The sequence below is a fragment of the Netta rufina genome (assembly GCF_964035555.1).
Source record: "Netta rufina genome assembly, chromosome: 1".
In the NCBI taxonomy this organism is placed as follows: domain Eukaryota; kingdom Metazoa; phylum Chordata; class Aves; order Anseriformes; family Anatidae; genus Netta; species Netta rufina.
This window is the reverse complement of record NC_140123.1, coordinates 150,669,898-150,685,481: the sequence shown is the minus strand read 5'-3', so window position 1 is coordinate 150,685,481 and position 15,584 is coordinate 150,669,898. Positions and strand designations below refer to the sequence as shown.

The following is a 15,584-nucleotide window of genomic DNA, read 5'->3' as shown; positions in this document are numbered from 1 at the left end:
GGCTCAGGTGCTTTCCAGGCTCCTTCCGTCTTCGGACCCTTCCAAATGCACATATTAGGTGCTAGCAAATCCTCAGCTCTGCCTCTTACCCGCTGAACATCACTGAGCTAACTGAGGATGTGGCGGATTTGGCAAGATTTGTGCTTAAAGAACCTGTCATTGGCTCTTCTGTTTACACAGAGCCCTGGCACTCAGACAGTAGAGACCTAAGAGAAGGATTATTTTTGATTCCAATAATTTAGCACAGAAGGAGAGAGTTCTTTGCCTTCTTCCTTTGCTTCACATCACAATTTTAGTCTCCTAACAAAGGACTTCACACCAAATATAATAAAGCACTGAACTATTTTTCCTCTGTGCCTGTTGTTTTTCTGACAGACATATGTGTTTGTTTATTTTTAGATTATAAAATGCAATTATCGTGTTCTCTGAAGTACACATGTAAAATTAAAAACATGTTGAGTCAACTTGCTGCTTAATTTATGTTAATTAAACTATTCAATGGGAAGGATGTTCCTGGTTAGGTTGCTTCAGTGGGATCTGGATTTTATTCTTGGCTCTTCCACAGATTGCCTGCCTGATTCATGGCAAGTTACTTAATCTCCCAGTGTTTCAGTTCTTCATTCCCAAAATGAAGACAATAATTCACCTTCATCTTGTCTGTTTTGACTGCAAATGCTTAAAGCAGGGTTTATTTTGCACAGTGCTTGGCATAGTATCCTGTGAGTTTCGTTTATAATTGCATATATTGATAATACGCCAACTTCTTTCCAAGAAAGAACAACTCTGCAAGTTGCTCCCAATGCACAGATTTTGCAAATAAATATGCTTTCCATTCCGCCCAGAAGGGCAGCCAGGCAGAGCTCTGTCAGATCACGCTCAAAACTGAGTTTTCACCAGAGGAAATACGCCGAGCTCAGGTTTCTAAACCCTGCGGATTTATTCTGGAAGTCAAGTACTGCTCTTCAAGGAGAGCTTAGTTCTCTCGTCGCGTCCCTTCATCTAAGCAAAGGAGTTTGTGAAATCTCCCAGGGAGTTTTACTACAGATCAGGTCCAGGCCTGTGGGTTAGGTAAGACAGAAACTCTGGCTTGAGCACAATTGGCCAGCACGCCTGGGAAAACTCGCTGTCATGTGAATGGCTGAAGGACCTGCTTCACCACGGTGGTTTTTCACCTCTCTGTGCCTCAAGTAATCAGGCTCAGCACAAGCTCCACTGGGCGGGCAGGACCTGACCCCGATTAGCCTGGTAACTCCACAGCAGCTGTGATGATTTTCTATCAGGACTTAACGTATGCTTGTTTGTGCTGACCGTCTTCCCACTACACCCTCACACATCTGCTTCGCTGTTTATTCACCAGTCGTGTTTTGCTGGGATTTTGCCTTATGGTTTTGTGCAATGCCAGTACATTCAAGGCCTTGGCCTTAGGCTGGCATCACTGGATTAGCAGTTATTGGAGGCAGTGCACTGTCTTCAGTCAGTGCTGCCTTTAGCTAAATCATTTTCTCAAACCCAGCATCTCTACTGAACCCCAGATCTAAGCACTTATTTCCCCAAATCTAGGGTATCCAACTACATATGCAGTAAGGAGGGTGAGCAGGAGCTAATGCATGATGGAATTATGCTGTTAGTTTAGCTATTTCTACCTGACAGCAACCAGAGTGCTTTTCAATACCATCTACAGCCAGTATACACCCCTCATTCCAAAAGGGCAAGGTGTCTGGGGTCCTCCCCCCTTACTGCTGCCTTCCGCTGCCCTACAGCAGTATAAGGGCTAGGTCACCCTTACCATTTTTCTACCTGCACAAAGTAGGTACATTTCTACCAGCCTAGTCCCAATGTAGGCATGTTTCTACCAGCCTAAAGCTCCTTCCTTCACTTTTAATACGTTGTACCACTTTGCAAGCATAACTCAGACCTAACATGAGGTTAACTGAGTGTCCTCAGGGTGCCAATCCTTTGCCTGGCCAGCTGGGCCTGGACTGTCCTGTCACCAAAGAGGGGGAGTCCCAGCTTTGCACTGCTGCTAACACACATGCCAGTTTGGGGCCCCATACTCCAAAACTTCCACTAAATGATGTATTTCCCATAGCCAAGCTTGTGGTACGGCCTATGCCCCAAGCATGACCCAAAGTGCTGGAGTACCATTACCCCACTTGCTCGTCTGATCATGTCCACAGCGAGAAATTGCTAGGATGGCTTTTAGTGTCATGTGGAGTCAGTATAAACCCCTCTCATTATAACAATTTCATGCAGTTTAAATCTGCCCTGCTCATTGCTGGGTATATTTGCCCAACAGCACTGTAAGCTTCATGATGCAACTCATCCTATTCACGAACAACACGATCGTGCAATAGACCTCTGGTTTGTGGGCTATCCCTTAGCAGAAAAATTCTGGCCACCAGCTGGCACTCCCAAGACAGATCAAACTAATGAGCCTGAAATAGAGGTCACTGAAGTTCAAAGCTTGTTCAGTTTGCACCTGGGTATTTAATTCTTCACGTTGCTGGTTCCCATCAATAAGCTGTAAGCAAAGAAGAGCAGTCAGGAAACAGGAGCAGTAGAAACCAAGGATCGGGGTATCCATGGGCATCTGCCTCCTGTAACATTCACAGTGAATCAAAGCAAATAGCCTCTGCTTCACCCCATTTAGTCAGCTCGCTTGCAATTCATGCCTAACTCATACAGCTATTTCCTTTTTCATTTCTTCCTCACGATTCACTGAAAAATTCTCCCTCACTCTTTCTGTAAACTCAGCAGCCCGTCTTCTGTTGAAGTCAGATGTTAGCTTAGCCAGTGATTAATGCAGCTTTTTAAAAGGTCAACTTTGAATCACACTACCAAGTTCACCCACCTCTCTGGGCAACTCCTTATGCTTCTTCTCTTCCCTACTTGCAGTTGAAAATAATTAAAACCAACATATTACTTTATATCTTGAAAGAGCATTAATTGTAATCGTGCTCTTGGGTATTTGGAGATATCTTGAGGCTGTGGTTGAAGAAGCAGGACCTGTTTAATCCATCTCTCACATGGATCATTTGCAGCTCTGGAAATCTGGTCTCCAGTTGTCCATCTAGTTCTACATTCCTCCAAGCCAGCTCTCAAAACAGCCTGGTGGTTCTGAGGCAACTGAATTCCTCATTCTCCCTCTCTTCTAAACCAGTCTTCGTAAGCCTGGACAAGCAGACTGCATTAAAGATTAAGGTTGGGTTTGTCACACGCTGCAGCGTGTAAGTTGTCCATGTTCTGGGCTTTTACATGTATAGCGTCACCAGGGAAGAAGCTCTGCTCTGCATCAACAAATGCAAAATAATCCTTTTGATAGGTGATATTCTAGGGAATTTGATCTGGGAGCCTCTCACATGGGGAAACGTAGTGAGGAGCAAGCAGATTTTGCCTGTGAGTGTTCTTGTTTTCTTGTTTCTTTTGAAGTAAAAGAGGAAATGTGGGAACCATTTCAAAATTACCCATGCACCAGAGTGACGGAAGAAACACAGAAACAGATAAAGACCAACAGCTGGAACATATTGTGGTACAAGGAAGCAATTAGCTTATAGCATAAAAGAATGAAATCACATATAGGAATGATTTGTGCCTCCTACCGTTCCCTTGGCAACACGGAAACTTTGGGGCAAACTAGGCCCGTGGCGGCAGGTCGGCCCATGCCACCACAAAGGCAGCAGTCACGGCCTTTCCTAAACAGCCCCTGTGTGCACTGGCTGCAAAAGTGGCACCACGTGAAGAAGCAGCACGTGCTTGAGACAGCGGGGAATGTGGGGAGCCGGGCACGTTCCTGAGAACTGGGGAAGAAGCAGGCTCCTCGTCCCTCAGATGCTTTTACCCAGAGCACCGAGGCCGGCTCTTTGATCAGGGAGCGTGCTGCGGCATGAAAGCTGGCTGAGATACCTGCTCAGTCTCACGAGGCCCTTCTCTACGCACACATAAACCCTGCTGCTCGCCTCTATGAGGTGATCTTAGCACGCATGGCCGAGACTCTGTACGAGAAGAGAAGGAAGATGTGGTCCGTCCCTTCCTCTCTTTTTGGGCTTGCACCAAACTGCTCCAAGTTCCCCTAGGAGCCTACTTCTCCCTTCAAGGATGCCTCAAAGCAGCTGTGACCCACATCCCCCCAGGCTTTGCATGATGAGCTGGATGACCACAGCCTCCCCGCTGCCCTCCTACTCTCAGTTGGCCTCAACTTTTGGCACAAAAGGCTGTCCTCGCAGGGTTGCTTAAAAGTTGCATAACCGAGTAATAAAACAGTGAAAATACCACAGGGTGGGAGAGGAATTTCAGATAAACAATCTTTACCAAACATTGCAAAAGAAACCGTAGCCTTGTTGAAATGAATGAGCTAACTCCCATCGCCTTCAGTGAGGCCCGGGTTTCAGTCTTTACGTGTGAGATGCCACGCTGCCGTAGTGATGAGCTCAGGATAACGTTAGCCCCATGAAGTCAGACGGCTGGATTGATGGATGTAATCAAATTTCCTGCCCCGGTTACAGTTTTACCGTCCAAAGACTCAGTTTAATCAGCAATCTTACACAGAGTGGGATTTGTTTCAGGAGGGACCCCCTTTACCACTCCCAGTTGCTGAGAGCTGGTTAATCCTTTCACGGGGCCGGGTTCACATATCATGCCTCATAAACTCCCTCCATAAAGGTTTAGGAAGAAAGGGCAGGATTTTTTTGTAACTGCTCCGTGAGCGTGTCTTCACAGCAGGCACAGAGATACCCAACCAGGTGGCTTCACCCCATTAACTTCTCATGGGTGGAGACCAAGGTGCAAAAATACACAAGCAGCCAGATCCACGTATGCTAACCCCTGTCTCCCTCCCTGGAAAGGTCTGGGAACAGAAACGCCCAAGCTGTCCCTGCATAAGCCATCTACATGTGTTCTTTTTGCCACGTTCATCCAAGTGTACATTTCCCAGCTCCAAACCCGTATCACGACATGCTTCATGAGCCCATCAGCCCAGAGGATCTCCATGCAGTGTCCCACTGCGTGGAGCAGACATGCCAGCTCCGGTCCCACTGAGGTTGCTGAAAAATTCAGTGCATACAAAGGGTCACAGCAGCATTCGTGCTTTTGGGAACCCCTCCCACCGAGGACTATCGCTAGCCCCGTGTGGTGCAGGATCGGTTTAAAATAACTTCGCTCAGAGCCCTCCATGGAAATCCCCTGCCAGTCACCCTCCTCACGTGCTTTTTGTTCTGAGAATCAACAGGCCTCAAAGAGCAGGCTCAGAAGAGGCCACATCTGTACAGAATTTGCTTTCATCCCCACAAGGGTTCCCAAACAATGCCAGTGCCAGCCGGAGGTTTGCTGAATGGTATGAGAACCAAAGGCTTTCTTTGCTTTCTTGTTCATCCATTAAAACCTTGTGAGTCAAAATTAAGAGGACAGGAGTGGGAGCCTTTGGAGGCTGTGGTTTCTCACAAATGCCTAAAGCTAAGTACTAATGAGAAAGTTAAAAAAAAGTCTGCAACCCATCACCACAGCAATGCCACAATTAGAGACAAATCCAGTGTGTGCTGCTTTACATTTATGATGCAGACAAACTAATTTAGCTAATTAGGGCTGTCTACTAAATGCATATGAAATAGTACCCTGTCCTCAAGGTCCAGTATCAGGGTCTTGCTACCAAAGTCCAGAAGTGTGCACACATAGCCTGGACACCTGCTTCTCTAGCGGAGCTACCTCTGCATAGGAAGTTTTGAACAGTTTCCTCAGGGACCCACCTACAGCTGCTGGGTGAAAACCAATCAACCAAGAAGTCCACCAGGACAAGTGTGTACAAAACTTTCTCATTTCAGAGTTTAAGAAACAAAATCAAGAAAAAGGAAAAAGCCTTGTTGGCTTCTGCCACCTAAGACTAGGTTTTCTCTCACAGATTTTGAGTAGTCTAAAGAGTTTGAGGTACGATTTAGCTTCTTTGAGAGAGCATTTTTTTGTTTGTTTTGTTTTGTGTTGGTTTTTGGTGGGTGCCAAGGTGTTTGGTTTTTTTTTCTTTCTTTCTTTGTTTAAGAGCAGCTCCCCCTCCCCTGAAGTTTTACCTATACATTTCAATAGCAACTGTTTTTTCAGCAGAGCTCAGTGGCGTTCAGTTGCCGTATTTCTGAGGTGCTGACGCTATCTCTGTGAGAAACAAAGAAACAAAGCAAGAACCACTGTCAGCAGACACTTTGGGGAAATAATTTCATGATCTGATGGGAAGAAAAGAGGTAGAATCATTATAAGGAAAGAAGTACACATCTTTCTGGACTGGTCTTAGATTTTGCTCATGAGTGAGCTCCAGGCTGGTGCAGCAGTGCAGTGACAGCAGTGGAGACAAGAGGTGCCGCTGCTTCTCTTTCCTCTCCTGTGCCCTGTCTCCAGCCAGAGTGCCAGGCCTGAGCTCCCCTGGCTCTCCCAGCGCCTTTCTCTCAGGCACGTGCCCGTGTACCTCCATGCTGGCTTCTGCCCATATTCCGAAATCCTACCTGTATCCCGTGACAGCCTGGGAAAGAAACAAACACCTTCCTTCACTGGGCGTGGACCAGCTCACTCACATTTGCCTCATTTATCCCAGAGAAGTGGAGATATTGCCTCACAGATGAAATCAGCTCAGGTCTCCACCTCTTTTTCCAGTAAAGGGCGAACACTTTCTCTCCAGACAAAACAGGAGTGGGCTTACAGAGACCACAGCATCCTTTGGCTCTCCAGGCTTGCCCAAGCTAAAGAAGAGGGTCTATGTGTTACTGGGAATGGAATTTCTCTGCTTCCTGCTGCTCGCCTGCCGTTCCTGGCTGCTGCAGCCTGCCATACATCAATGTGTGTGCGCAGCAGGGGAAAAATGCTGCTGACCGAGGTGGTGGCTGCGAGATGAAAAAGGCTGATCCGCACAGTGGTTTCTTCTGTTTCCTCTGAGTGCAGACACTTGAGGAGCCCCTTTCTCGCTACAGCTGGGAAAGATGTCAACAGAAGCCAGTCCCAGCTGAAAATAACTCTGCCTGTGCCCTGGGTGTGGAGCCCGCTCGTCTCCTCAATCATTTTTGATTCAGATTGGCATACTAGGTTTCCTCTTAGCATCGAGGTTGCAGCCAAGGTTTACATTTATGTTAATTGCACAGGACAGCCACGGAATGCCTTTCTCCCACTTCATTTAAAGCTATAATGCCTTCAGGAAACAGCTGGAGGAGGATCATGTCTTATCTCATGGAATGAGCCACAAGAGGGAGACAAATACCCATATGGGGCCATTTTGGGTTACACCCTAAAGCCTGGGTAGGTTTTCTCAGCTCTCCAGAGGTTTCGAGGTTTCAGATTATTTCCCTAGCCCAAAGTCAAAAAGCCTCATGAATGAAACATGCAGAAATAAAACGCATATCAAAAATGCTTCCCTTGTACAGTTTGGAAGCATTTCATTTCCCTGTTGGATTAAAAAAGTTAATTAGTGCTCATTCACAGAATCATTGAAATGTGAAACTTTCTGCTTTGAAAACACAAAATTTGCAGCTTGGAACCTTATTTTTTTCCCCAGGCAACTTTTGGGGAGATGGTGAAATAGAGCCCTTCCTACAGTTTTTGGCTCCTACCAAAAACTTATAATTTGAAAGTTCCTAAGAACCCCCAAGAGACACAGAGCTAATTCAATCACAGGATACAATGGTTGCCTTTCATGTCCTCAGTGTCTCTGACATAAGGCAAAAATTAGCCTGGATAAACATACAAGATTTTTATCTGGAGAAATAAACTTGAAACTGTGAAGCACAAGAACAAGAGTGTAGAAAGAACAAGGCTCATACTCAGCCTCCACCCACTGTAGGTGCCTACAAAAGATGTCACAACACCTTCAGGGCTCAGAAGAGCTTCTACCAGGGTTCAGCTCCATGTGCAACCCATGGATAAGGTGGGTCCTTGCTTTTGGAGCCTTTGGAGACCCTTACTCCACACATTTATGGCACAGAGAGCTGGAGAGACCACAAAAGGTAGGGGATGTGTGTCCCTGCCAAGCCACATTGGTGAAGGATTTGGATTCCTCCACAAGCCTAAGGGCTCAAAATGCCTAAAATGGAATCTGGTTGTAGAATATAACAAAGTTGGCCCATAGCATAAACATTTCTCATGTGAGGTAATACTTGATTCTCTAGGTCAGTGGACTAAAGATATGTGGTGTAAATATTTGCGGCTGCAGGTGAAAAACGTGGCTACCGTGGATTCAGTATGAAACAGTGAAAATTATCACAAGGGAATGGTGTGACGTACAGCAGCTTTAAGCTATTGTGCCTGAGATAGACCTTTCTTTGTTCAACAGAATAAAACACTAATGTGGCAGCATACACAGATAGGGCATAACGTGAGATTAAAAACTGCTCTGCTGCTCAGCCCTGTGAGACAGACCGAGGTCGCGTTTACAGTAGCAAACCACGCGGTGCCAGGGCCATTCTCTGGCAATGCTGGTGTGGTCTGGCCACAGCCACGCTATTAAACTGTCTTGGCCTCCAAAATACCCCGTAGACCCACACTGGTTTTCATGTTGTGTTTGGGAAATGTTAGGGGATTTATTAGTAAAAGCAACTCAATGCCATTGTCCTTGCTATGGCATTAATTTACCAGAACAGATGTACCCTGAGATACTGACTACTCAAGGGACACATTCCACGTTCCTCTTTCTTTTTTATATCCAAAGCCATCTCATGCCCTGGAGGGCATGTAGTAATCAAGGTTACTTGAGAGGGATAGTAATTAAGATCACTAACTGTGCTGGTCCCTTGGACTTTTAAAAAATTACAGAAATAAAGCAGGGATTTTTCATAAAAAAAGGTCAGACTGTGACTGCCTGTTTCCCTTGTACTGCTATTTCTATAGCTCTGAGTGCTGAAGAATGGCAAGGAGGAAGGAGGCAATGATCCATTGCCCAGCAGCTTTCAGGAGCCCAGAGGGCATTTGAAATGTTCCAGCAGACCATGGCATCCCGTCCCATTTACCAGGCAACATCCATGCCTCATTGCTCCTCCTGCCCGCGTCTGGCACGGCAATGTCAACCAAGGCTGCTCAGGGTCATTGGCACACTTACAGCGGCATGAGACCTGCGGTGAAACATCAGAGCCTCTTCTGTGTCAGGCAGGGTTTTTCGTGCCGAACGCACTAACAAGCCCAGGGCCCGCTGCTCGCTGCACGCTGCCGAAGCTGCAGCACTGCCTGGTGAGCTGCAGGTTGTGAAACCACAACCCAGCCCTCGCAGGGGTGTGATCCTCCTGAGCGTCGCCGTCAGGGCATGCTTTGTGTAAGAGCTGGGAACCACTTTTGCTTTGCCCTTTGGAGCCAGGAAAGCATCTGCAGCTCAGCATGTGGTGAGGCTGGAAGCCCACACTAGCAGGTGAATGATCAGCTTCAGCAAGGCCTCATTATTCCTGCACTGCCTGCTCCTGAAGGTTTTTTTTTTTCCACCGTGAAGTTCAGGGAAGTTTCGTTCTCACTGTGGAAACCCTAAGCTGCTCATTTTGGTATCAGTGAGAATTGAGTCTGTCCCGAAAAAAGGACAGCCTTCTGAGCGAAGGATGAGCTCTGTTGGCCTGTGTCTTCTGAACCTTAGAGGCTCTTGGAAAAGGGACAGCTTTGAAGACCCCAGCATAACTTCATAAAGCATTTTCTTCTCTCTGTTTCCTTACTGTATCTTCTACCACAGCTGAGGCACTAAATGTTTTCCCAAGGTAACCCCTCACAAGAAAATTCCTAGAGAGTTCCCCACCCTGCCGACAGCAGGCACTCACCTTCCCTCCCCCTGCAGTGTGTTGATATGGGGAATGGAATTTTCTAATTTGAGAAAAACATGACAAAAATACCCAATTCAGGTTTGGGGAGGCGGGAGGGAGAGAGAACTCCTGCGTTTCCTCTTGATTTTCCTCTTTTCTCCCCACTCCATCCAGCAAATATATATATATATATATATATATATATACAATTTTTTAACATCAGAATGTATTCCTTCCCCTAACAAGTGAGGAATATGGATGGCTTCCTTAATGAAAATGCTGAAAAAGAGTGGCTAAGCAAACCCCACACATTAAGGAATTAAACATTTCCATGTACTCCTAATGACCTTTAAAAAAACTTGCATTTTGAGAGGTGGTAATGGGAATTTATTGACCAGCACAGCTAGATGTGTGTGTGCATAGAAGCACACACAGACACAAGCTATATTGTTGTTTTGCTGAGCATCTGTTTGTCTGGACTTGTTCATATAATTCTCACACTTGAAGCTCCAAGGGAATGAGAATAATATAAAATGCTCGCACTCTTATCCTCCAAGTGCTGAGGGAGACCACTGGGAACCCAAAAGGATCCTGTCTCACATAAAACAGAAGTCACAGTAACATTAGAGGTGGCCTTAATGACAAAAAGTTCTGCTTCGTGCTTAACCCTTTCCACCCGTTTCCGTGTCTAACCACAGCAAGTGCTATGAGCTCTGAAACATTGGTTTGTGGTTTGTTTACTCCAGGATGTGGACACTAAGTTGTGTTGCTGTTGGCCTTTCATTTTTTTGTGTGTGTGTTGTGTTTTCTAAAAGCAATGATAAGATCAAAGAATAGATCTGTACCACCCTGAAGGATCTTCTCACACTAAGGCACTGCTGACTTGACTTCGTAGCACAAATTGACTATTGCTGTATCTCCACCCAGTTACTCTTTCTATTTAAAACTGGAGGTCTCAGCTCCAGTGCTAAATGAAATGAGCAGAAGTCCATCCACTCAAAGCATCTTGAATCTAACCCTTTGCTTTGCAATCGTTCCTGGCCCTCCCATTGCTCTCGGATATCCACCCCTGTAGCAGTGAGGTCTCCTCCAAATTAGTCAATGTTTTCTCTCCTCACAACCTTGTTATCAGCAGCCTCATTCTTGGCTATTCTCTGCGCCACCTCCAAAAACTTGCACTTGCTTGCTAAAATGCTGCCCTCTGGCCTCACAGTGCTGTTTTGTGTGTTAGTTTATTCCCATTTGGTTTTGCAAGCATCCCTTACAATCTACCCAAACTACTGACGTCTAAGGCATCCACCTTGCCCCACGGCACTGATTTCACCACCCCAGCTCAGTAAGGCTCTGTAAAACTTATCCCATCCTAAAATGAGGCATTGTCTCTACTTTTCTAGAAGGTGCACTATCGTACACCAGCTGCCACCCTGTCTACCAACCACCATACGGCTCCAGGTCCTGCCTTATATGATGCTGTCCTGATACAGCTGTTACTGAACTCCTCCTGACACAAGTATCTCAGCACTTTTCTCATGATAACTCCTATATCCTCCTTCCTCCAGAGACCTTTGAGGATACCTACTTCTCCTCAGAGTTTTCTTCAGCTGGTTGGAAGCACAGGCCCTCTTCCCCCAGCTAATGATTTTTTCTCCATTGTGCTGCAATTATAATACAGTAATGAACAGACACGTGTGATTTGAAGGAATCCGTATCACGTGCCTTTAATAGAGCACAGATGTTCATGTTGGCAGCTATTATTGTTCAACATGTTCCCCTATAGTTGCTTGTTGTTTTTTTCTCACACTATTCCTGATCTGGTAAACAGCAAAGAACAACTTGTCTGTCATACATGGGTGACCACAAACCTCCACGGGGCCATAGTACTGATCCACTGAGTCAGCCATTCTGCACAGAGTTGGTGATTACATGAGGGAGCAAGTGAATAACTGGAAACAACACTTCTTCTCCTCCATATTTTACTAAACAGCCCTGAATTTTGCCACGACTGGCAAGGCCAGCATGCAATCAGTGCTGATCTTTAGCTTAGACCTTCAGTAAGATATGTTCAATAAACATAATGACATCATGTCATGACATCATTACTTTCCTCTACATTTGCATCAGCTTGCTTGCTTTTACAGGAAAACATATATATTCACTGCTCGTCCAACTTAATTGACACCAGGGAAGTGCCACACACATTACTTTCAACATTCAGCACTCAAGGGCATGAACAACATTCCCAGAACCCATTAGGTACCCACCCAGAACAGATTTTGTCATCCTACAAGTAAAGACAGCTAAATAAACAGAAAGGTCAGTTTTAGAGTGTCAAAGCTTGAAAAAAAAAAATAAATAAATAAAAGATTAAAAAAGTCACAGTATTACTTCTGGGGGCAATATGAAGCAAAAGTCTTACAGTACCTTGTGCAATGGGGCTTCAGACCCAGTTGGAAACACTGGACACTATGGTAATACAGTACTGGTGCCAAGAGACTGACGTTTTAACGTCACCTTTTCCCATCTCCCCAAAACCCTCCGAATATCAACCGCAATGTCACTGCTCCCAGGGTTGTTTTAGCGTTGACTGGAAAGGCTCTGCAGAAGAAAGAGTAACCCTGGAAACTGGAAGTGTATTGTGTGAGGTGGATAACGTGAACTAATGCACAGAACTGAGCATGGCAGAAGGAAACTGAGAGAGGCATTCAGCATTGTTTATGGACTGCAGGACAGTATATAAAATCATAGACCTAAGACCAGCATCTGTTGAGGGCCTCCGTGAAGCAAAAGAGTGGAAAACATTGTATTTATGTGATAGAACAGGTTTCATCTAAGATATCTCCCTGGGGATCAATTTATATCCAGCTCTGTTCTACTGCTCCACCAGCAACAAATGCAGAAGATATCTGTATATTTACAAGAAGCCCTGAAAACTGTCGTATTTGTTGGAAAGGAGGGGCAGAGGGTAAAGGAGAAAGTGTCATAGTTTACAGCCATGTGTTTTCAAACAGAGGCTAATGCATGCATACCGGCACTCACTTTCACACGCCAGTGCCAAAATACTGATTAACTGCAGAGTTGTCTTTGTAGTGACACTACACACGGAGCAAAGCCGGTAAAATCAGGGACTAAAATGACATACTTTGGGCCATCCATGTCCTAAATTGGAAATACTTCATGACTCTCCCCTCACCCTTACCAAAGGTGGCTTTGCTAAGTCCCTAATTTAGGATTCAGACTCCTGCTTGACTCCATACACCGAGTTCTAGGCACATCTGTAAACCTTGCCATCTCAAGGCTTTTGTGTGACAACATCTGGGAATCAATTTACAGGATTTTAATTCAAAGGGTTGAGTTGTGCATATGAACTAGCACTCCGTGTCTGATCACTGGGTTAGCTGCAGTGCTGCAGTCCCATCCCCAAACCCGCAGACATCATCTATACAAGCCCTGTCAACAATTTATGCACATTTTAAAAGCATCAAAGTGTTTATCCCCGTTTCTCCAAGAAAAAGAGCCTTTCCTAAACATAAACAAACACATAGAGAGACACAGACATGTCTTTGCATGATTTTAGTAAAAGCATGCTTTTCTTATTAAACTCTGTTATCCTTTGATCGAAAGCATCTTCTTTCCCAGGAAATCTATGACTAAGCACATGTAAATACTCATGTTGGGGATCTGCTCTTGTGGCAGTTGTGGCCACCCCCAGAATTTCTCACTGGGTCTGTGTCCATTGCCCCATACTCACATGTGTAACACATTCTCCCTCCGTTCAGCTTCCCTGTCCATTCATCTGCTTGCCAAGTATGCTGGCTGACCAACTCATTAGCAACAGAAATGGGGTTGGGGTCCCAACCTGTCTATGGTAGAAGCTCACAATATCTCTGTTGACTGGGCTGGAGTCCACCCCACTTCCACCACTTCAGCAGAAGCATCCTAACTCAGATGGTTGTGGACTCTGCTTTAATCCTGTGGATTATTGAGAGCTTTCATTCCCACTTAACTTCAGCACAGACTAACGGTACTCCATCATCACTAGACACACCCATTATAAATTGCAGCGAGTGCGTGTGCTGCTCTCTCTTCGCTTCCTCCATAAGGCAGGTTCATATACATACAAATTATTTCAGTGTGGGCTTTCAGTGGAAGAAACATATTGCTGGCAAGCCCTGTGCCAGCATTTCCCCAGGGCTACAGCTTCCCCAGCGAGGCTGCCTGCTGCACATTAGGAGCCTGGCTCCGTGTTTCACCCCCAGCCCCTGGCACTGCGGCCAGCCCAAGCAGCTCGTGGCTCCAGCCCGCTCTGGCATCGGCCAGTCACCACTTGGGATGAGGCAAAGCCTTACCAAGAAAGCTGAGCTCATGTTTCCAAGAAGCAAAGGGAAAGGGAGATGTTTGAACGGAGCTTTGCCATTGCCTGTGGTTTCTCCCAGGCTAGCAGTAAACTTGGGTTGTTTATCGGATCCCAAACTTTCTTCGCATGTACACAGGAAAACAGATGCTTCCCACTCCCGGGCCCCGTGCTCGAGCCAGGCTCCCTCAGTAAAACCCGCAGGTAGGGTACACAGCCGGGATAGCAGAGACACTGCTTCCTGCCTCTGGCCACTCTGAGCCTGCGATACCGCATTATCTATCCCGTGCATTTCTTTGCCCCCTTGCCAGGGGCTCGCAGCTTGTGGCTTGCTTTTCCTGTGCGGTGGGAACAGCCACCGCCTGCGCTCCCAAACAGGGAGCAGAGGCCAGGCCTTGCAAGCGCTTTGGCTCAAACAATGTGCATGGGGCACGGATGACAAAGCTGGGAAGCAAGCCAGGTCTCCCTGAGCCTGAGCAGGTGGGTGCCCTGACTGCTGGGTTACCTTTCATCTCCCAGCATTAAAGGCCTGGCACGGTCCATCCGCAGTCCTATCTTCAGTAAGCCTCAGGTGCAGCCCTCTATTTGATTCTGTTATGCCAGCAGCAAATTAAGTTTCAGACTCTTACAATGAATTAGAGAGGTGAAGGGGAAATGGAGCACTAACTCATGTGCCTGGACATATGCTTATCTTAACTGTGAGGCTCCAGGAAGGCCACCTATCGTGGTCTCTCACTTCTTCCTCTGGCACAGGGCTGCTGGTCATTGCTGTGCCAGAGCTGTGATATATTGCTGCTGAGGGTGCCCTTCCGTGGATGGTCCTTCAGCTTTCTGCCTGAAGAAAATCCCCACAAGTGACACAGGTTTCTTGAGTACATGATACACTCACTGTTTCCCCCTCTTGTGCCATTTCTTTACATAAGCAGATGAACAGCAAAACATTAGTGTTCATTACTAATTTATTTATAGCGGGCTGCTACAGATGGAGACAGCAGCACCATTCTATCTTTAGGGCGTAGCGCCTGCCTGTCCATACAGACAATTGGTAATTAGCACAAGAACAATTTGTTTATGTATTCTCAAACTTAAATAAATAGGAGAGCCATTTATCTGTCAAAATTCAAGTCCCTTCCATTGCTGGATTTCCAGGTTAACTGCTTAATGAGCAGAGCTCAGTGCTTCAGGCATGTAGGTAGAGACAAAAGTATCTTATAAAACACTTTCCATCAAAGCAAATGAGATATGCAATAAAAACAGTGGGTTATGTACTGTAGGGATAGCATTGAGATCACTAGGATCAGGAGCACGGGACAAGATGAAGCTCATGGTGATGTCAAGCCAAGGCATAGAAATGGACCAAACAGGACGTAGGGAAGGCGTGGTGTGAATATCCAGACAGACCTGGTCGCTGTCCTGCCATGTGCACTTCCTAGCAGCCTGTGCAACCCAGCTCTCAGCTGATCTCTACAAGTGAATCCTTGCTTGAGAGTGAAACTGAG

General features: G+C 46.1%; 1 protein-coding gene across 2 annotated transcripts in view; it reads left to right on the top strand.

Moving 5' to 3' along the window:
* SYN3 (synapsin III) overlaps positions 1-15,584 on the top strand; it is a gene marked incomplete at both ends in the record, with an annotated part of 168,787 nt that overhangs the window by 121,465 nt on the left and 31,738 nt on the right. The gene's annotated exons all lie outside the window — the stretch shown is intronic.